Source organism: Eublepharis macularius, chromosome 4 (genome assembly GCF_028583425.1).
Source record: "Eublepharis macularius isolate TG4126 chromosome 4, MPM_Emac_v1.0, whole genome shotgun sequence".
NCBI lineage: Eukaryota > Metazoa > Chordata > Lepidosauria > Squamata > Eublepharidae > Eublepharis > Eublepharis macularius.
In genome coordinates this window covers 89723340-89745565 of record NC_072793.1, presented here as the reverse complement: position 1 = coordinate 89745565, position 22226 = coordinate 89723340, and positions in this window count along the sequence as shown.

Sequence of the window (22226 nt, the reverse complement as noted above, 5' to 3'; positions counted from 1 at the left end):
TTGATCTGCTGAGTACACAACAATGGACTCGTAGAAAGCGTCAGTGCATGGAGCAGCGGCAGCAGGACATTCCCAAGCAGGAGAGTGCTCCAACCAGTGCAGTACAGCAACGTTAAAAACAAGCCTGCTTCATGTTCACTTTTTTCTTTTTCTATAGTGCCAATAACTTATAACCTTTGCATTCTACTGTTGTTTGTTGTTACTGTTTCCTTGTTCTTTTTAGTTTTGTTCCCACAAAGAGGAGTGAATCCAAGCCTTTTCTTTTGTTGCTCAGTGTTCCACTGAAAAATGGGGCATTTTTGCTGCCAATCTTCTCCACCTTCCAAGTGTGGGTGGACAGGCAGGCAGGCAGGCAGAATTATTGGTTGAATTCTGCCCCCTCCCCCTGTCCAAACAGATATATGTCTTTTGAATTGCAGCCTATGATTGAAGTCTTTCTTCCAAACATTTCCAAAGCTGATGGGACGGGAGGGAGATTCTCCCTTTGCAATGATCTGTTTGGCAGATATGAAGAGAATGCAACTTCCCGGGTAGCTACGGGGTAGGGGGTGGGGAGAAGGAATCAAACACATTGGTCTTATTCCTCCTTCCAACCACAAAGTTAATAATGTAAAGTCTCTCTCCCCTTGGGATCTGATTGGTGCTGTTCAGGAAAACAAAATGCTGCCCTTCGAGGTGAGCCCAGTGCCTAACTGCTGCTGGAAGGTACAAACCAAAATGAAACACACAAAGTTTTTGGCAGAAAGAACTCATTACAATTTAGTTTCCTGAATTTGGTTCAGTATTCCAGAAGCTGCTTTAATGAGCCAAACTAGTGATTTCTGTGTATTCTTGGCTCATTTTTTCCATTATGCACACTCCTGGTCTGAAGCAGGACACTCCATTCTAACACCTTAGCACTCCAGCTCTCTGCAGACAACATTATGTGGAATCAGGGCTTTTTTTTCTGGGGAAAGTGGTGGCTGAACACACTGGGGGACACATGCTCCTGGGACTGCACGCAGCCCGTGGCTGCCCTGGGAGCACTCCTTCACTTCACAGGGGGACTGTTCGGGCCCAAATTGGCCTGGAACATGCAGCTGCTGCATGGGAGGGCACTCTCCCACCCAGCAGCAGCCTAATCCTGGCCGTTTTGGGCCTGAATTGGGCTGAAATGGGCCCAAAACGGCCAAAATGGGCCCCAAAAGGCCTGGATTGGGCCTGAATTGGCCTGGAACGGGCCACTGCTGGGCTGAAACTGGCCCAAAATGTCCAAAACAGGCCTAAATTGATCCAGATTGGCCCCAAATTCACCTGAAATGGGACACTGCCACACAGGGGAACCCTCCCTCACCTGGAAGTGGCCTGAATTGGACCAAAATGGGCCCCAAATGGGCCCCAAATGGCCCGGATCGGGCCTGAATCAGCCTGGAACAGGCCACTACCAAGCAGGAGAGCACTCCCCTGCCTGGCAGAGATCAGATCCTGTCTGTTTCAGGCCCAAATTCTCACCAGTCACGTGGGTATTTTTAAGAGGTGTCAGGATGCTGTTCCACCGTCTTCTGGCTGGAAAAAAAGCCCTGTGTGTAATGTAATCAAAGTATAGTGTGGGACAACTAGCATGAATGCATCAGATTCATCCCTGCCTATTTGCAGTTATGAGTACAGAGTCTAGGTATGTACAAAGTATGCTTGGTCCCTGTGATTGGGAACATTTTAAAAGGCAGAGCCCTAATTAGAGATGAGCCCTGAGAAAATTTTCGTTTCAGTTTTGAATCCAGAGTTTCTGAATGAACTATTTACAGTTATTAGTGTTTTTGGGTGAAGCATCACCTTTTCGGCTTAAACCCATTTGGTATTTTTAGCATGTGGAAGAGACAGACCACTGCCATAGTGCTAGAGTGGTGCATATCTCTGGCCAACCTGCACCTTCTGTCTATGAGATCTCCATTCCAGCCCAGTTTAATACTATTCTGTTTGATTTTTTTAGGCAATTAACCCCTTGACATTCCCCCAACGCATTCCCTTTTCCCTCCAATGGAGTTAATTAAATGACTGTTTCTGAAGGCAATAGGTTGGGGTGGGTGGGCTGTGTTCCTCCCCTTGCAATTACTCAATTGGCAGGGAGACAATGCCATTGCCCACTGCAAAAAAAGCACTAGTGCACACATTTCACCTTCCCTCCAATTGAGTTAACTAGGTGGTATAATATAAGAGCTCTCTCGCTTAAGATCCAACTGCTAAGAAACAATGCCGTTAAGGAAAACAAGATGCTGCCAGCCCAATACCTGCCTGCCTGCCTCTGCCACTATGTGGTAAAAAGCAAAATGAAGAAACACAATTTTTTTTGGCTGGAGGGTATTCGTTATAGTTTGGTTTCCTGAACTTGGTTCTCTGTTCTGGAAGATGCTTTAGAAAAAGAAAACAGTGATTTCCATGTGTATTTCTGGCTCATTTGTTTTGTTCTATACATCCCTACTCCTAATGACAGAGATGGAACCTGCACATGCACAATTTTTACATACACAGATGACATACTCATAAGCCATAAGTTGCACATAGTAGAAGGCTGGGTCAGCACACTCATGCTTGCTACCTCACTACATTCATTGATTTCAGCACCCATAATGACTCCTGCAGATCACCTCATTTTGCTCCGTGTAGACCAGGCCTCAGTAATGATAGCTGACAGCACAGTAGCCAAGAAAATGAGTTGTGATTTGGGATGTCCACAGTTCTTATCCTTCCTCTGCCACAAACTCAAGTCGGTGTCCTAATCAGGTCACTCCCTCTTTGCCTTGGCCCAAAAATGCCAACAGGGATAATAACACTGACCTATACCAGTTTGGTGTAGGTGTTAAGACAAGAAGGACTCTAATCTGGAGAACCGGGTTTGATTCCCCACTCCTCTTCTTGAAGCCAGCTGGGTGACCTTGGGTCAGTCACAGTTCTTCCAGAGCTCTCACAGGGTGATTGTTGGGGGGGGGGCGGTAATAATAACATACTTTGAAACTGCTCTAAGTGGCTGTTAAGTTGTCCTGAAGGACGATATATAAATCAAATGTTGTTATTGTTGTTGTTGTTACTTTACAGGGCTGTAAGGATTATAGCAAAACAATGCATGTGAATTTGAAAGCACTATATATATGGCAAATTGTATTAAGGCATACAACAGCTCCATAAAGTACATCAGCAAAGATGGTTATTGAGGCAAATGAGCTAAAGCAGATTTTAAAAATAGTATTATAAAAATACTGATAATTTGTTGTTGTTTGAAAGTACGCAAAAATTCTACTGCCTGGCTGAATGGTGAGATGGACTTGACAAACAGAGTTATTTCCTTACTGCAAAAAGGCACTAAGACAGAGAAACAACAACTTGCCAAAGGCCACCTAGTAAATCTGAAGCAGAGGTAAAAACCTGGACTGCCTGGTTCACTGCAATTCTGCTACACATGTTCTCACACAGCTTGCTTTGGGATCTTGGCCAACTAGTTATTTCTCAGTTTAACTAACCTACAACTGCATAGGCTTGTTCTAAGACTAAAATAGTACTCTCTGCTCTTCAGAAGGGTGGGATTTAAATGCAGCTATTAAAAATATTTCCTGGCAGGAGAATTAAATGAGATACAAGGTTAGGACAGCATGTTCGTGTGTATTCTGAGATGTAAATTAGCAGCAAATGGCCAAAGAGCCTGTTTTCATATTCTTAACTTACAGCAGTATGTTCCTAGAGGCTTTCTTCCTCCTCCTCCCATTTTACCTAATGAGAAATCGTTTCCATACTACGGCTCAAAACCTCCAATTAAAATGCAAGTGATGCAGAACAATTCAACATAGTGATCTACTCTGCCAGCAGTATGCATAAGATTTTTATTCAGCTTTGCATATAATTGTTTGATGCCTATGGATTGTGAGCAATGTACATTCTTATAGAAGATAGTTGGGGAGCAGAAAGCTGGAATGAATGATTATGAATTGTTGCTCACTTTAGGAACATGATTGCTCATAGCATCAGTCAATATGCCACCTAGACATAAAACAGTATGGACTGGTTTGAAACACCCAATAGCATCCAAACAGTCTTTGGGGCAATTTATGGGCAAAGATGATGTGGCCATGGTTATTCATACCTTGGTAACATGTGCTACATAGGACTGACTTTTAAGAAGGTCCAGACATTCCAGTTAGTTCAAAAGGTAGTGGCTAAAGGCTTAACTTTGACCATTTGAAACATAGAGATATTACTACTTATTTTTGAACTTCAGTGTAGGAGTGTTAGACTAGAGCAACTCCAGCTGAGGCCTCCAGTAAGCCATGTCACTGGGTGATCATGCAATCAGTACTTAAGAATAGAAGTACTTAAAGAATTTAAGAAGATCCCTGCTGAATCAGATCAGTGGTCCATACAGTACAGACCTTTGTCTCACACAGTGGCCAATCAATTACTATAGAGGACCAAGAACAGACCAAGACCTTCCCCTCATGTTGCCTCCTAGCATGGGTATTCAGAGGTTTCCTGCCTCTGAAAGTAATTCTGTCTCTTTCCTTCCCCCCACCTCCACCACATCACAGAGTCATTATGAGGATAAAATTGAAAAGAGGAGCACCATGTATGCTATCCTGAATTAATTGGAGGATGAGACATAAAATATACTTTCTACGCTATTACTGATCTTAAAGCCCTAAACTATCAAGGGTATCTAATAACCGTTTCTTGCAATATGAATATATTGGATCTGTTCTCTCAGGTCTTCATCTGAGGCTGTCCTCATACTCCTTTCTCATGTACAATAAAGCAAGCATCTATTCAGCTCTTTGGCTCTGTAATTCTCTTCCTCAGAATGGGGAATGTCTGCATTTTAGTTGGCCTTCTGACACATGTTAAAAACGCTTTATTAGCTGTTCAGTGGCTCCCCTACTGTTTGGTCTCTTATTTAGTTGTTTTTTTAGGATTATTTTATTTATTATGAAGTTTTGACTGATTGTTTTACTTCGGGGGGGGGGCGTGTTTCTGCATTTTCCTCTCTTGTTGTAGAAAAGTGGTTGACAAGGTGTGCCAGACCTCTCCACAAATCAGCTCCAGCATCTGGAATGTTGAGACTAAAGTCTCAAACAAATGACATCACCCCCAAGGCAGGACAGAGTATTGTCTCACTATGAAGCATCTAGAAAGAGTCTTTAATGATCAAAAATTAAAGGAAAAGCTTCGAGACCACAGGTTCCCCACAGACTTGTGCCCCCACATCTTTTTCTCAAAAGAAAGCACTGGTTATTCAGCTGTGACAGACAGGACTGGCTCCGCCTCAGCCTCTCCTGAGAGACAACTAATGGGAGTGAGTGGAATGCTGAGCCAATGAGAGTGAGAATCCATTGGAAGGAAAAGGAGGCTCTTTGGGAGCTGCTGGGAGAAAAGAGGTCTCAAACACTAGTAAAGGAGGCAGAAGAAAGAGTGATGGCTTTTAATCTGTTCTTTTATATTGAAACCTTCCCTGTTTAACCCCAGTATGTTAACAGTTTAAAATCCATTCACTCCTATGTTCCATTGTGTAAATAAAGTTTCTTTTTGTTTTGTTTAACCCTGGCTGGGTTGAGATTGTTAGCTGAGGGGAAATATCTGACACACACACACACATAAATGCAGTAGACCAATGGGCCTAGTGAATTAAATGGTAGCAGCATATATAGGTCTAGTAGCCTCTGGCTTCCCTTCCCCCTCCCAATAGCATGGGGCTGTAGCTGGGTGAGGGAATATACATACGGGGAACTGGCTGCCTGTCTGGTGGAGCCTCTGGAAGAGGAGAGAGAGGACCCTCAGAAGATTTGGGTCAGGGCTTTCTGCCTGCCATAGTGGAGGCTAGACAGGTGGTGGCATGTGGCAGTGCCCCAGTCTTAACCTGCCTGAGTGGCAAGAAGTGTGAAGGCTTGTGTGTGTGTGAGGGTTTTTTGTCATCTTCTATATCAGCCTTACATTTAGTTGGAGACTTAAGTCTGGTTCATCTGGCCTTTTGTGAGTCTTATTTATTTAAACCAGATTGACTTTTCATTTTCCTTATTTAAACATTTTATATTTGTTTAAATGCAGTGGTAAGCTGCAGTACTGCAATCCAAGCTCTGCTCATGACCTGAGTTCAATCCTGGTGGATGCTGGGTTCAGGTAGCCAGCTCAAGGTTGACTCAGCCTTCCATCCTTCCAAGGTCAGTAAAATGAGTACCCAGTTTCCTGGGGGTAAAGTGTAGATGATTGGGGAAGGCAATGGCAAACAACCTTGTAAAAAGTCTGCAAAGAAAACGTCATGATGCGACTCCCCCTATGGGTCAGTAATGACTTGGTGCTTGCACTGGGGACTACCTTTACCTTTACCCTAATCTATGGTTATAGAGATTCATCTCACACACCCAGCTCACCACCGTGTCCATCACTCTGAGCATCCACTGAAGGAGTACATTAATTAGTAATTAATAACACTACTACTTAAGGAATTCCTGGAAAAGGAAGGGGCAGCTGCATAGGGCTGGGGGTATGAAGGCTGAGCTACATGTTATATTTGTTTTTGAGTTGTTTCTGGGTTCATCACTTTGATCAAAGTCACATGTCAGCTCCAAGAACATTGCTTTGCCACCTATGTGCTACGTCAGTCTGAGTTCCAGCAAATAACACACAGACACCATCCTTGGGTTGGAATGGCCACAACTTTATTGATTACAGCTAGATGGAGCATTGGCCAGGCATATGGGCATGGATCTCCATTGGCATCAGAAGGCCCACTCGCTGTCCGATGCATATCATGCCAGCTCCATGCTGGTGCACCACAGCAAGCATTCTTCTGCTGCCAACCATGCTGGATGGCTGTTGCCTCCCGGTCCATCAGCGTGAGCTGCCCAAATGCCCCACTCACCCTATTGGGATCCATCCCAATGCCTCAAACCTGCCACAGGAGGAAGGCAGAAGGCCCGACTCCCACCAGTGCTCCAACTGCTCTAGCCAAAAAAGTTGGAGCCACTCCCACCCCCAGGGGTCCCAACTTTGATGACCAGAGGAAGGCGAAAAAAAACCCAAGGGAGCCCTGGCCAATCTGGCCCCTTGTGGAAAAAAATCCTTCCTGGCACCCGCAGGCGACCGGCACAACTGGCCCTGGGGATCTCTGCCAGGACCCCTAGGGGGCCCAACTGCACCCCTGAATCACTAATCATATTTCTTCGCTTGTCCAGATGTTGCCGCCAGGCCGTTAAACCTTCTCTCCGAGGGGGACGCTGTGGGAAGCCCACCTGCCAATCGCCCTTATGCGGTCTGCTGACAACCCAGCCTTGGCTGCTGTGGTGGCTGCCCCAATTCGGAATGAGTGAGACCCATACTCTGCTGGCAGAAGGCCTGCTGCTTGGAGGCTGGATTTCAGAACAGCTGTGAACTGGAACCTAGCGAATAAGCTCCTGTCAGTATGGATGAGGAGTTGGCCTGCAGCCATGGGGCACTTGCCCAGATACTCCCTGATGGCTCGGACAGGGTAGGGGGGCCCGTTCCCTACTGCTCGGAGCTGTACCACTGCTCCTCACACCTGCTGGTCCATCTTGGAGTGCTAGACTCTGGCCCGCAAGCTGCTGCCCTTGAGCATGACATCACCCACTGCCAGGGCCCTGCCCGATGGATCCCCAGATGAAGCAACTACCAGCTCCCCAACCTAGAAGGCCTAGAATGCTAGGCAGAAAGCTTGCCTTGAACAGCATGGACTTGAAGGACAAGCAACATACTCCGGGGAGGCGCCCCAAGATACTTAGAAAGATGTCATGATACTTAGCCACGATTGGCTGCTGGGAGTCCTTGCGGCTGCTGGGAATCCCTGCTGGGTCAGGAAGTTACTGGTTGGGTCCATCCAACTCGTTGCCCTTTAGGAAAATGAGATGGCTGCCATGTGCCTTCTGATGGTCTTGGATGTGTACCCAAACTTGTCCATCCTAGCCAAGTATTCCAAGAACACCTCCTCTAGTACCTCGCCCTCCACACAGCCAAGCCATCTAAATAAAAAGGCCATGAATGCAGAAACAGCTGCCCCTTACGCCTGCTTAGTAGATGGCGCTAGTGAGTTCAGAACTCCTTGGAAGCTTGGTTTTCCCAAACTTCCACAACTCCTCCAGGAAGCGGTCTGGGTGTTGTTTGGCGTTTGGTGTCATGTCCCGAAATCTGTCTTCCTGAAAGCAAGAAAGGGTGTCTGCTATGTCATTCTTCACCCCAGATATGTGGCAAGCTCTGAACATGATGTTGTGCTGCAAGCAGAGGAGTACCAGCCTGCATACCAGTTGCATGACTTGCTCCGAGCATGATGATTGTCTGTTTACCACTTGCACCACTGCTTGGTTCTCGCACCAAAAGAGGACCTTCCTGTTACGGAATCTGATAGTCCAAAGGACCACTGCAACCAGAATCGGAAAGCACTCCAGGAATGTAAGGTCTCTGAGGATGTCGCTGCCCCTCCAGGCTTCCGGTCACCTTTGTGCACACCATTGCCCCTCCCAGTAAACTCCAAAACCCATGCCCCCCATGGTACCAGAGTGCACTTGGAAAGCTGTCCCCACCTCCATGGACTTGCACCAAAATGATACGCCATTGTAGTCCTTTCAAGAATATTTGCCATATCCACAGATCTGCTTTCAACTGTTTGGTAATCCGAATGTGGTGGGGGGGCCCGTCACTCCTGCAGTTGCCTTGGTGTGGTGAGTGCAGAATGGTCTCCCGGGTGCCACTATCCTGCAGGCAAAGTTCAGACTACCCAAGAGGGAATGGACCTCCTGCAGCTTCTTCTTCTTTGCCCTGAGCACATCATTTACTTTCTTGTGGACTGCTCCCAGTTTGTCCAGGGGTAGGCTGCAAGAGCCCTGAATGGTGTCTATTAATATCCTCAATTATGCTATCTGGCTGGTGGGACCCTCTGTCTTCTCATGGGCTAATGGGACAGCCAGCTCTTCAGCCACCTTCTGGGATAGTTGGAGGAGCCTCTGACAATTGGTGCTGCCTGCTGGATCCACCATGAAAAAATCATCAAGGTAATGTGTAATGAAAGGGAAGCCCACTTGATTTTTCATAGCCCATTCCAGGAAGGTGCTGAATGTCTCGAAGGCTGAGCAGGCCACCGTGCAACCCATAGGCATATCCACATACCATTTTCTTTGGAATTTGAACTCCAGCAGGCACAATTCTTTGGGGTGGACTGGCCGAAGCCGGAAGACTGACTGGATATCACACTTCGCCATGAGTGCCTCACAGCCGCAGGCACACACCAAATTCACTGCCTGGTTGAATGAGGCGTAGCATATGGAGCAGAGCTGCAGAGGGATCCCATTGTTCACAGAGGTCCCTTTTGGGTTGGATAAATGATGGATCAAGTGATATTCGTCAGATGCCTTCTTCGGAACCATGCCAAGCAGGGACACTCTCAAGTTTGGGATGGGACTAGAGTCAAAGGGGCCTGCCACCCATCCCGCACTCAGCTCCTTCTGGATTTTGGCTGTCATCACCTTCAGGAGGTCCTGTGCCAACTTCAGGTTGGCTGCATCCATGGCTACCTGGGGCCCTTCATATAGTATTCTGAACCCTTTGGCGAACCCCTCCCAAATGATGTTGGTAGCCACCCAATTGTTGTAACGCTGCAGCAAAGGCCACAGTGCCACCAGGGAAATGGGTGTTCAGTCAAGAAATCACCAGTCCCCCTGCATGCCTTCCTCATTTCTTGCCTGCAGTGGCAGAGTCACCTTGGCCTCTGCCCTGACCTGTTTGATTCCCGTCATCTCCCCATGCCTTGTTCCCTGTTGTGCCACCTCAAAAGGGCTGCTGGGAGCTGGACCCCTGAGGGCAATCCAGCCATGGGTGACACCCGTAGCACACCTCGCACACATGTCATATCTGCACCTCAACCTATGACATCCTCCCACATTGTATTCCCAGCATGGCTTCCTGAGTGAGTACCTCCTAGCACCATTCCAGTCAGCTGGGGGCTTCTCCCCCTTGCTTTGGCCATTCAGGCCCACTGCCCAGAGCCACACCATGCTGTCTAGCTGATCCCATCTGGTAAGCAAATTGCCGGACACCTTCCTCCGGAATTCCTCATCATACCTGAAGGCCGCCCAGTCCCCGGCTCCCATCCTGACCTGTGCGACCTCCCACCAGTGGCCTCTCTGAGTACACTACCTGGACAATTTCCATGTAAACTCTGTAACCAAAGATCCAGTTGTTGAAAGTGCACTCAGCCAGATGCTCCCTCTTGGCTCTTTTATGCTTCTTAGAGCATCTGCACTCCTCAGCCAGCTTGTCCAGGTGCAGCAGGGTGAAAACATCTATGAAGTACCCATTCATGATGTGCTCCCTCACTTTCACAGATAGGTGGTACCCCAATGGAGCCTCCGTGGGGTCTACTGGCGAGGGAGATCATCCTTGCATGGTGGGCCGCGAGCACTCCCACAAAGCACATGCTCCGTCAGCAGCCCTCCTGCAGTGCCTGCAGTGTCTTGCCCAATCTGCCAGCCCCAGGGTGTATGCTGCTTTCTCTCAGTAATCTCGTGCCCCACGTTCCCAATCCTCATCCATCGATGACTCACCCCATAATTCTCTGGATGATGAAAATCTTCTGCTGTGGCTCCTCAGTCATGACCAGCGAGTCTTCCATTTTGATGCCTGAGCATGACCTTGGCCTCCATCCTGCTCCACGTCACTCTCCCAGACAGCTTCAGGGCCCAACAATTCCTCCATTCAATTGGCCCTGCCTTGGTCAATGGAGGATGGGCTCCTGGGTGCTGGTGTCCCTTCTGTCTTAGACCCGACCAGTGAGGTGGTCTGCTGCCCGCGGCCCTTCTTGCCTGCAGCCCCTGGCCCGAAGCCCGTGCCACCACGGGGGCCTGGCCACTGCCCCCACCCAGTGCAGCCGCAATGGAGTCAGACAGGACTTGCATGGACTCCATGAAGATGCAGGAGAGGTCCCAGAATGTGGCCTGAACCACCTCCTCCTTGCCAGGTGTTCTGGTGGGGTGCCTACCCTGCTTGGCTGTAGCAGTGGCCCAACCATAGCTGGGCACCCACCAGGCCTCCTCCTCTAACCTTCCAGGGGCCCCCACTGCACCTCTAGTAACCAGGCCCTGCTGGGTGGATGCAATCATTTCCTTGACTTTCGAATCTGCTGCCATGCCTGTAGGAAAAATTCAAAGAAAGACCTGCCCATGCCTTTGAGGTGATCACGTGAGCACTGCATGACCACTGCTCATCTCCCAACCCTTTCCCTTTCACATTCGCTCCATGGCAGTCGTGGGGGAAGTGTGGCTGGGGCTAAGCCAAGCCCACAGTGGACCATGCATCCCCCCTCCCACCAAGAGGGCCCTGCTATGAGTGGGGGGCTGGTGGTGCCAAGCCCATCCTCCTGGCAACCCCCATGGACTGCTGGGCTGCAGTGGGCTCCCTCATGGTCTTTGGCACTGGTCACCCTGTGATGGGCCCACACCGGTCATGCCAGGTGAGCCAAGGCCTGCCAGAGAGGCTTACTCAATGTCCCCCACGGAGCTCATGGTAGTTGAAACCAGTGGAGTGCTGGTGCGCAGCCAAATCATTTAATACCTCTGACATAGCCAGGCAGGCCACATCGCCGGCCTGACGATACCAGGAGCAGCCTTGGTGCAGCGGGGGCCACTCACCACCCCATGGGCCCCTGGGACCCCCGCCGGGTGGCCGCACATACTTGCACAAGTCACGCCCACCGGCCTGGCAGAGCCAGGGGCAGCCCCAGTGCAACTGGGCCACTTGAGGCCTCCACGGGCTGCAAGGACCCTGCTAGCCACCATGTGTGCCCGCAAAGGCTGTGCCATGGCATAGAAGAGCCACCCATGGCCCCTGAAGGCCATGAGGACCCCACCGGGCCACTGCGTGCACCCTCACATGATGCGCTGGCCAGCCCAGCAGTGCCGGGATAGCCCAGCATGATGGGGCTGGCAGAGGCCCCCGTGGGCCAGGAAGGGCACCGCTGTGCCCTTACGCACACCCAATCAGGCCACACCACCTGGTTCAGCAGCACCGAGGAGAGCACCAGAGTACCATGGCCGCATGAGGCCCCCTGGGTGCTGGGCTGCACTCCGGCGCTGGGCAAGGTTCCTGCTGACCAACTAGGCCCCCAGGAACCTAGGCCCCTGGGAACCTGCAGTGGATGGCCCTGACCTGCCACTACAGGGGGGGGGGTGGGGGCCAGGCAGGGTGTGGGATGGAGCCAGGCCCCCATGCAGCTACCTGACCCCAGTGCCACCCCCCACAACTGGGCTAGGCACTGGGAGGGGGCAGGAAAAGCCTATAGGCAGGACCCCAGGGAAGAGAAGGGGATGTGGGCCCCCTGGCTCAGGCCACAGGGATCCCCCTTTCTCTTCATTAGTTTTTTAATGAAAAGGGGGATGGTAGGCCACGGGGCCATCTGGGATACTATTACCCCCACAATGTACATGGGGAGCTTGGGCTGAGAGGAATAGCTGCCCAAGGCCACCTGTTGAGGAGCCTGTTCATCTCTCCCCAAGGGGAATCCTTTCAGGAACTCCCCCCTTACCTCAACCAAGATCAGAGAAGCTGAGACAAACGTGCTGCTTCTGCCAGGAATCCTGACGGAATGGCGCTGACCATGCAGCTGGACCGGAGGAGGGCTGGACACTCCTCTTCCAGACTAACCACACCTCCACTCCACCCTGCCCTCGGTGCCAACACAGCCTGCCGGTGAGTCAGCGAGCTTCTCTTAAAAACCACAGAACCTGATTTTGCTTGCAAGGAGTGACATGGATGGAGGAGGGTTTTTTTGCATTCCCCCAGCCTTATTCCTGATGTTAACCCTCCATTAGGTAGTTATTGGTATACATTTGGAGCTGTACATGGTGTATTCTGAGCACTCAAAGGTCAACAGACTCCACCATGGAAATTCTTTCTCTGGGACTTGTCTTCAAAGGTGATTGGCTGGGATCACTCACTTCCTGATCACTTGCAAGGATCTGATTGGAAGGAAGAAATGCCACTACCTGGGAAATCAGATAATCAAGGGGGGAAAAAATCTGTTGCTGCTAATAGTAAGCACACAAACACACACAACCCCCCCCCCCCGGAATTTTTGGAGGGTATTTTTTTTCTTAATGTCTAAGAATCCTGGCTTTGTGTTACTACTCCAGACTTGACTTGAAAAAAAGATTTTTGTGTATATTTTCAGCCCTCAAATTTCAGAATGCACACTTCTAGTCTTCACTTAGTCCTTAGATATCAAGGAATACTTTGACTTTAGACACCTGTACATGCATGGTAGTGTGGTGCAGTCCTAAGCAGAGATACATCCTTCTAAGTCCACTGACTTAAATGGATTTAGAAGGGTATAACTCTGTTGAGGAAGCTTCTCAAATAAATAGTAGACCCGTGTTTTAAAGTGTAACTTGTACACAGTCTGCTAGCATAAATTTGTTATTCATTTTAGAATTTCATTCTGGCTTGCCAAGGTATCAACCCCCAACAACCATTGCTGCAGCTGTTACACATCTTGTTATGGCATTAAGCTGACTCAGGGTGATCATCTTCCAAAGGATTCTGGCATTAAATAGAGCCCTTCTAATACCCCAAATAAGGAAACCATAGTTAACAGTGTTGATGACAAGGAGATAACCAGAAAGAATGAGCCAGATTTGGATGTGCAGCATAAGACAGAGATACTAAAGGAAAGAAGAACGTTCTGTCACCAATTTGGCTCTGATCCCCCCCACAATGAAATGTAGAACAACTGGTAACAATTTGGGTGCATAAAAATATTATACATCTGCTGTACTTTGAATTGATCCCAGCTGATGTTTGTGTTTTCCAAAGAGGATGATTGCAATAGTTCTGCCCTGAGCCTGATTTGAGCATTATGAGTACCTGCAGACAGTTTAAAGCTGTTTGAAATTTTTCAATGAATTTTTTTCCCAGCTGAAAAATAGCTTTTTCCCATGGAATGGATAAGGTAATTTATTGCATGCCCCCATCTATTCATACTTTTTCAGATCCTAAAGCAATATAAAATGAAAACAACAGTATAATGTAACATCATATAATATATGAGCAAACCTTTTCCTACACACACAATTTTTTTTCTGATAAGTTTATTCAATTTCAAAAACAGTTAAAATATTTGATATCTATTTGAAATAATTGCATGTTAATTTTATTTTTTAAAAGAAGCCAAGAAAACCTCAGGACAGATGATCCTATTCAAACTTTAATCATTTATTTTTCTAACCAGTTCAAGTAACAGAGTGTGACAGGTACAGTACCTGGGATGCCTGAACACTTGGCTTGTATGTTTTTGGTTGGTTGTGAACATGGACTTGATTTTCCACAGTTTGCTTTTTTCATTGGTGTACAGCAGGCAGCTTCACTGTATTCCTTCCTAACTATGCAGTGCAGTGCATTTTTTAAATATGTCCATTTTCACACATCCTGATCGAGTCCTACTATCCTTATACTTGCTTTGTAAATGTTCCGCTTAGCAGGAATTTATTTAAATAGATTATTAGATTAATCTCAGATCATATATATTAATCATAAATATATGCTGTGATTCGATAAAATCATACCCTTTGATGTTTGGGTACATGACTCACATCTGATCAACACATTAAAAGACAGTAGGGTTGTTATGGGGTATGGAACTGCTTTTTCCAAAATTTTGTTTTTTAGCTTTAGCAATTGGTTCCTCTTATTTCCTTTGGTTTCTCATTAATCTTTGTGGCTTTTTAAACCATATGATAGTGTATATTTCTTTACCTATGGATTTCTGCCTGCTATTGTGCCACTGTAAAATGATACAAAGGTTAAAAGCAGTCTGATGTAGCAAGAATGTGTTCAGACAAATCTTGGCTTGTGTTTAATTGTTTGTGTAATAACTCACCTTGTTCTCAATGTTTCAGCTATGCTTGTACATAAATAAATAATTGCAACCCCAGCCGGAAGGAAGAGACAGACACAGGCTTGGAATAAAGGGCCGTTTATTAAAATGACCATAAAGGTAATGCACGGCAAGAGCTAACTAAGCGGTACAGGTCAAGCCCTGGGGTCAGCCCACTGACCACCACCTTGCCTGTCTGGGTGAGCCCCAATGCCCCGGGTGTAGGCCATCTCATGAATGGCTGGAACCCGGCAGCCAGGCCTTGGATCCCCCCTCAAGCACCCTTTACGCCCCAGCCGTCAAACATGAGGTTAGGCCTTGCTCCTGGGGATCCCCTCTGGCGTCTGCGCTCCTAACAAAGAGCCGTCAAAAGCATCCCGCCGTCCTGGCAGACCCTGCACCCCACGCATAGGGAAATGCCACAGGGGCTCACCGGCCTGCACCCTATTCCCAAAATCTCCTGCCAAACTAACTAAACAGCGCAACCCAACAATAACTCAAATCCCCGCCATTAGTGCAAGGTAGGCGAAAAAAACCCCTTCCCAACAGCCAATCAGGGAAAAGGGGGGAAAAAATCCTACATGGCTCTGAATCCAGCAGCTGGCTATTCCTGCACTAAAAACAGGGTGAGGTGGGTGGGCCAAACACTCAAAGAGACTGCAGCCGGGGAAAGCAGAGCCGCCTGGATCAGGCTCTTGGCTCCGCCCCCCGGCTAAGCCCAGGATGCCTGGGAAGGGAGACTGTCTCCTTTCCTCCAGGGCGGGGCCGCAAAGGACGGCTCCCAGCTTGAGCGGCATTCTGCCGCGCTGGGAGAGCCGCAATAAACAAATAAACAAATAAATAAATAACTAAATAACTATATATTACTGAGGGGGCCCATGAAAGTGTCCTGGAAGCTGACTAGGAGTTACATTGGTGTATCAACTTGTCCTTGGGCTTCAGGGCTTTTCCTGGGGTGTTAAAGGAGGCCATGATGAGGCGTCTCTTAAAGAAATCATCTTTGGACCCCACTGAGCCGATCAGTTTCCGCTCACTCTCTAACCTCCTGTTTCTGGGCAAGGTGATTGAGCGGGCAGTGGTGTAACAGCTGCTGGGGTTCCTGAAGAATACTTCGGCCCTAGATCCCTTCCAGTCCAGCTTCCGCCCAGGACATGGGACGGAGACATTGCTGGTCACCCTTCCAGACGATCTTCACATGCATCTGGATCGAGGTGGATTGGTGCTGCTGATGTTACTGGATCTTTCATCAGCATACAATATGGTCATTTATGATCTTTTAATCCACCACCTCACTGATATGGGGATACAAGGAACAGCCTTGCAGTGGCTTGTCTCTTTTCTCTACAGTCAGGGACAGAGAGTGGCATGGGGGGGGGAAGTTGTCACCCCGCCACCCATTGGTGTGTGGGTTCCTGCAGGGGGCAATACTCTCCCCATTACTTTTAATATCTATATGCGCCCCCTTGCCCAGTTGGTGCGAAGTTTCAGACTTGAGTGTCACTCAGTTGTATCTGCTGATGGACAGCTGGCCCAACTCAGCCCTGGATGTCCTGGAGTGTGCATTTGAAGCCATGACTGGATGGTAAAAGCAGAATCAGCTGAAATTAAACCCTATGAAGATGAAGGTCTGTACTTGAGTCATGGGTGTTTAGGTTAAGGACTTTGGCTCCTGACCCTCAATGGGGTGCTGCTTGTGCCAGTTCCGAGGTTTAGGAGTCTAGGGGTGATCATGGATGCCTCCCTGAAAATGGAGGTGCAGGTCACAGTGGTAGCCAGGTCCTCTTTTTTCACCTATGATGGACCAGGCAGCTTGTCCCTTACCTCTCGACCTTCAACTTAACTACAGCGATCCAGGCAACAGTCACCTCCAGGCTGGATTACTGTAACTCACTCTATATGGGACTTCCCTTGAGTCTGATCTGGAGATTGCAGCTGGTTCAAAATGCAGTGGCATGTGGAACACATGTAACATTTATACTGCGCCAGCTGCATTGGCTGCTGTTGGAGTACAGAATCAGATTCAAGGTTTTGGTACTAACCTTATAAAGCCCTATGTGGACTGGGACCAACATATCTGCGGGACCGCCTCTCCCCATATGTGCCCCCGAGGTTGCTCCAATTAGGAGATAAACAATTATTGGTGCTCCCTGACCCCAGGGAGGCCTGCCTAGCCTTGACCAGAGTCAGGGCTTTTTCAGTCCTGGCTCCAACCTGGTGGACCTGTCTGTCTAGTGAGACCAGAGCCCGGCAGGATTTACTATCTTTCCACTGGGCCTGTAAGACAGAGATGTTCTGACAGGCATATGGTTGAGGCTGGGCTGGGCCTCCACCAGCCTGGATAGAGGAGAAGAGAAGATCTGAGCTCTCACCACCAGAGTCGTCCACCATCTGGCTTCCAATTAGTGAATATTAATTGCTGCTGTCTGGCATATTTGCCATTATATTGCTCTGTATGATGTTTTATCTAATCTTTTAAACTGTTTTACTGTTTTATGATATGTAAATTGTATGGAATGTTTTTCTCTGATGTAATCTGCCCAGAACCTGCTTGCAGGGAGGGTGGAATAAAAATCCTAAATAAATAAATAAAATCTCAGACTTGTGGCATCATAACTCCACATAAGGGCTCATTGGCTTGGCATCACTCCGCCCAGGTCTTCTGCCAACTCTTGGTCATGTTGGCTGGGCTTGGGTATAATGGGGCGTAAGTGCCTGTGCTGGTGGGCTCAGGGGTGGGGCGTGAGTCAGTCAGCTCCTTAAGCCATTTTAGGCACTGGAATGCCCTCTGCAGCCCAATCCAATCATAGCCATTTAATCGTGTCCGATCCTTGGCTACTCTGTAGATTGTATCCCTCCAGGCCTTTCTGTCTCTGACTGCTTCTTTCAATTCCTTCATGTTCAGTCCAGTGTATTTCATGATGGTATCCAGCCAGCGGGTTTTTGGTCTTCCTCTCTTCCTCATTCCACTCACCATTCCTAGCATCATTGATGTTTCTAGTGAGTTGGCCCGCATTACGTGCCCGAAATAGCTGAGCTTCTGCTTTGTAATCTTCCCCTCCAGAGACATGTCAGGTTTTATGCATTCCAAGACAGCTTGGTTTGTTACTTTTGCTGTCCAAGGGATCCTCAGGAGTCGTCTCCAACACCACAGTTCGAATGAGTCAATTTTTCTCCTGTCCATTTTTGTTAAGGTCCATGAGAAATGATGGTATAGCAGGTAGACACCCATTGTAGGGGAAAACCCACCTCCCCACCTGTGTCCAGCCCCACCCAAATGGATTGGAGGAACTTTGTGAAAAATGCAGTGTACCTTGTATTTATACCCAGGAGGAGAACTAAGTCCAGAATGACTATCAACCCCCCCCCCCATGCTGATTTGCAGATTACCCGGCTCCTGAGCCCTGGCTTGGGGAGGAGCAAGAGTGCACTGACAGGTAAGAAGGAGCTAAGGAGCAGCAACCATGGTTTGCTCATTTACACCAGCCTACCCTTATCCCTTACTGACATCCCCCAAATGGTGGCCTCTGTGGTTTAGGCTTGCCTGGTGGGAAGAACAGCCCATGCCAGTTAAAGAGGCAGTCACCCAGGGAGCTGTGCTTGATGCAGCTGTTTTGGGGGGAGGGATCCATTCAGATTCCCTTGGCCAGCCCTCTCTTGGGCAGACAAGAGTGTAGTCATGGGCTGGGGTGACTGGGTACTCACTCTCTCATGATGGCAGGCACATGACCCCTTAGCTGTCTCCCTCAAAGGATCAGAGCTCCAAGCAGCCATGGTGTCATAGTACAGCCAGGGCCTGACAATTCCTCAGAGGAGGAGCAGCTGGAACAGCCAAGGCTTACTGAATGCCTTGCTTCTCCTGAGGAGGAGCAGCCTGTCTCCCATCAGCTGACCGCAGCTGAACTGTCAGATGCCGAATCCCAGCCAGAAGCTCCCCTTCCATACCCAGAGCCATCAGCCCAGATGCAGCCAGCTTCTTTATCCCCTCCAATATCTCCAGACCCCCAAGAGCAATGAGAGCAACGTCGACGCAGCAGGCACAGAAGAGACTTACAGACCCAACATCAATCAGCACACCTCCAAGCTCTAAACAGGCCAGCCTTCTCAGAGGAAGGAGGTGCTTCAGAGGAGGAGACTTGAAGCAGCTGTGCCAGCTGACATAACACACCCAGAGTATAAGAGCATGAGGGAGGGGCCCTTTCAGCGTGGCTTCAACGAGTTCTCTGAACCGCTACTGTGGTGCCTGTGCTTGCTCCTTGGAACTGTTTCTCTGACCTCCGACCCAGCCTGTCTTTGACTATCCCCTTGATTTACGGACTTTGCTCATTCCTAGCCTTGCCAGCTAGAGTCCTCATTACTAGAGGTGTGCATGAACAGGAAAAAAAGCGAACACGTTGTCATCCACGAACAGGGAATCATGGACAACCACGAACATGACCCTGTTCATGAACATGTTCATGATTGGCTGTTCATGGGAGGGAGGGAGGAGACTTGGAAGGGAAGAAAGTTCCTTGCACTGTTTGAAAACAGCGTGGGGAACCTCCTTCCCTTCAAAGTCTCCCTCTTTCCAGACTTTGTCAGGACTTTGTCAGGAAACCCCTGACAAGCAGCTGAGTTGGGGGTAAAGTGCCCCTCTTCCTGCTGCTCTGCAGCAGCCAGGAGAAGGGCATTTCACCACGGCAGACTGCACTCAGCCGCTTGTCAGGGTTTTCCCTGACAAGCAGCTGAGTGGGGGATTTAAATGTCTCTCTAGAAAGAAGAGGGTCAGTTTTTCAGTTCTGGCAGAGAAAGAAATCCAGTGTGAAGAGTTGGGAGATGGAGTCCTAATGGGGAGCAGTTTTAACACCAGCAAGAACTTGGGAAAGTTGGCAAGGAGGTTTGGGAAGTAGGTGCAATCTCCCAAACAGGCACAGAAAGGGGATAGATCTTCCAAGGAAAGGAGATTTTCCCTACCCAATCAAACATGGAGGTAACTCTGGACGGCAAAGTGATCCCTGGTCAGGTGTGGTTGGAAACAACCTGTGGAGACCTTCAGATTCAAATAACATCTGAAGGAAAGCACTGGTGTTTGAAGAGAAGGAGATTGGGGTACTAGAAAGATTGGGGTACCAGCTTTCCTAACTCCAGAAAAGGAGAATCCTAAAAGAAAATATACTAAAGTGCTTGGGGAAAAACAAGGAACCAAAACCTATAAACAGAAGCCTTTAAGTATCTGTGAAGAGCCTAAGAACTGAAGTCTGTGAGTGTTCTGATTTTACCTCATATATTTTATGTTTTATATTTTATACCATAGTATATTTTATACCATATGGTAAACATGCCATTTCTGTTGTTTAAGGACAAGGGAACATCATAGAGACCATTAACCCAGAGAGTATTGAAGAAAGGAAGAGGTAGCAGGAGGGCTATGCCCCCCTCTGAATTGGTGCTTCCATGTGGAATACCAGTCCAAGGAGATTGGAGCGCACAACCCAGCAACAGAGGGCTCAATGAAGGTGAAGCTTCACCAGCCAATAGATTGTATCATGTTTTATTTATTTTTTTAATTATATTTATAGTCCGTTAATATAAAAACTAAAAACAGGTAGCATAACAATAAAACCTGCAGCAATACAATTCAATAAAACATAGCAGCGCACATATTGCACAGATCCCTCAACATTAAAGATCCCTTATGGTGGGGTAGCCAGCTGCCAGGTACATCGCAGACCCAGAGGCAGTGTCCCCCCATGGCAGGAGGCCAATTGGATATGGGGGGGGGGGGCAGGAGTTAGTTAAGATTTTGACAGTTGGAGTTTTTGTCAGTTGACAGTGGGAAGTTGGTTGAAAAGGCCAATGTACCAAGAGAGTGGGCTAAGTGCTACACTTGAATAAGGGGAAAAACAGGGAGTTTAGAAAATGTTGATTTTATTTCTTAAGAACACATCATATTTGAACAACATCAATCTGAACTAAAATCACTTCAGTACTGAAATCTTTTAACTGCAGTCTCGGTTTCCAGATTGCCACTTTATTAGATCTTAAAAGGGTAGTTTCTCATAGACAGTCAAACATAAAACTTACTTTTAGGGGTGTGCAAAACAGAACAAATGAGCTGAAAATATACACAAACGTTGCTAGTTTGGTTCATTAAAGTGGCTTCCAGAATGGTGAAAGAAAATTGGGAAACTAAACTGTAATAATGCTCTCCACACTGAAAACTTTGTGTGTTTCATTTTGGTCCTTACTCATGCAGCAGCAGCACAGGCAGGCCTGGCAGGCCAGGCAGTGTGGGCTGGCAGCATCTTATTTTCCTTAATGGCAACTTTGCATGCAGCCAATTAGATCTCAAGAGGAGAGACTAAGCCCTAGCATGGTGTGGCATCACTCATTGGTAGGAACTGGAATGTGAGCATTCCACATGAGTGCATTTTGTCTTTGACCTCTCCAGTCAATGGCCTTGATATTGACTGGTTAACTCATGCTCATCGGGATTGATTTGCAAAAGTCTTGCTTTGCACCAAGCAGGAGAGTAGCAGATGGAATGGCACTACTAGTGTTGCCTTGGCAATCCTTTTTATGCACTTTTATGCACAGTGCACGGAAAAACTGGCAAGCAATGTACAATGTCCACACAGGCATGCACATGCAAATTTTAGAAGGAGGAGGAGGTCTCCTTTCTAGCCTCTGAGTCCCAGGCTGCTGAAAAGGCTCATCTTATGCAGATTAGGGTGAAAATTGCAAGTAATAAATGATTGCAGGCCTGGCGTCAAGTGGGGTTAGAGGCGAGGGTGAGGCAACAGAAGGTACAGACACTTGTTGGGATTAAGAAGGCCACAGCTTTGTTGGTCATGGCTTATGGAGCCTTGGCTCTGCATAGGGTGAGAATCCAAGCATCACCTGGCCCACTTGCCAGCCAATAACCCCTTAGCTCTCCAGCCTGCCTGCTGAAGGGGGACTGTCTGGTGGTCAACGGTGTTTCATCAAATTGGAGGGAGGTGTCCAGTGGGGTGCCACAGGGCTTGGTTTTGGACCTGGTACTTTTCAATATTTTTTATCAATGATCTGGATGAAGGAGTGGAAGGGCTGCTCATTAAATTTGCTGATGATACCAAATTGGGAGGAGTAGCAAACACCCAAGAAGATAGAATTAAAATTCAACAAGACCTGAATACTCTGGAGAAGTAGGCAGCTGAGAATAGGATGCACTTCAGCAAAGACAAGTGCACAGTATTACATCTGGGCCACAAAAATGGGAAGCACAAATACTGGATGGGGGATACACTTCCGGGCAGTAGTATATGTGAAAGGGATCCTGGGGTAAGAGTGGACTGTAAACTAAATATGAGCAGTCAGTGTGATG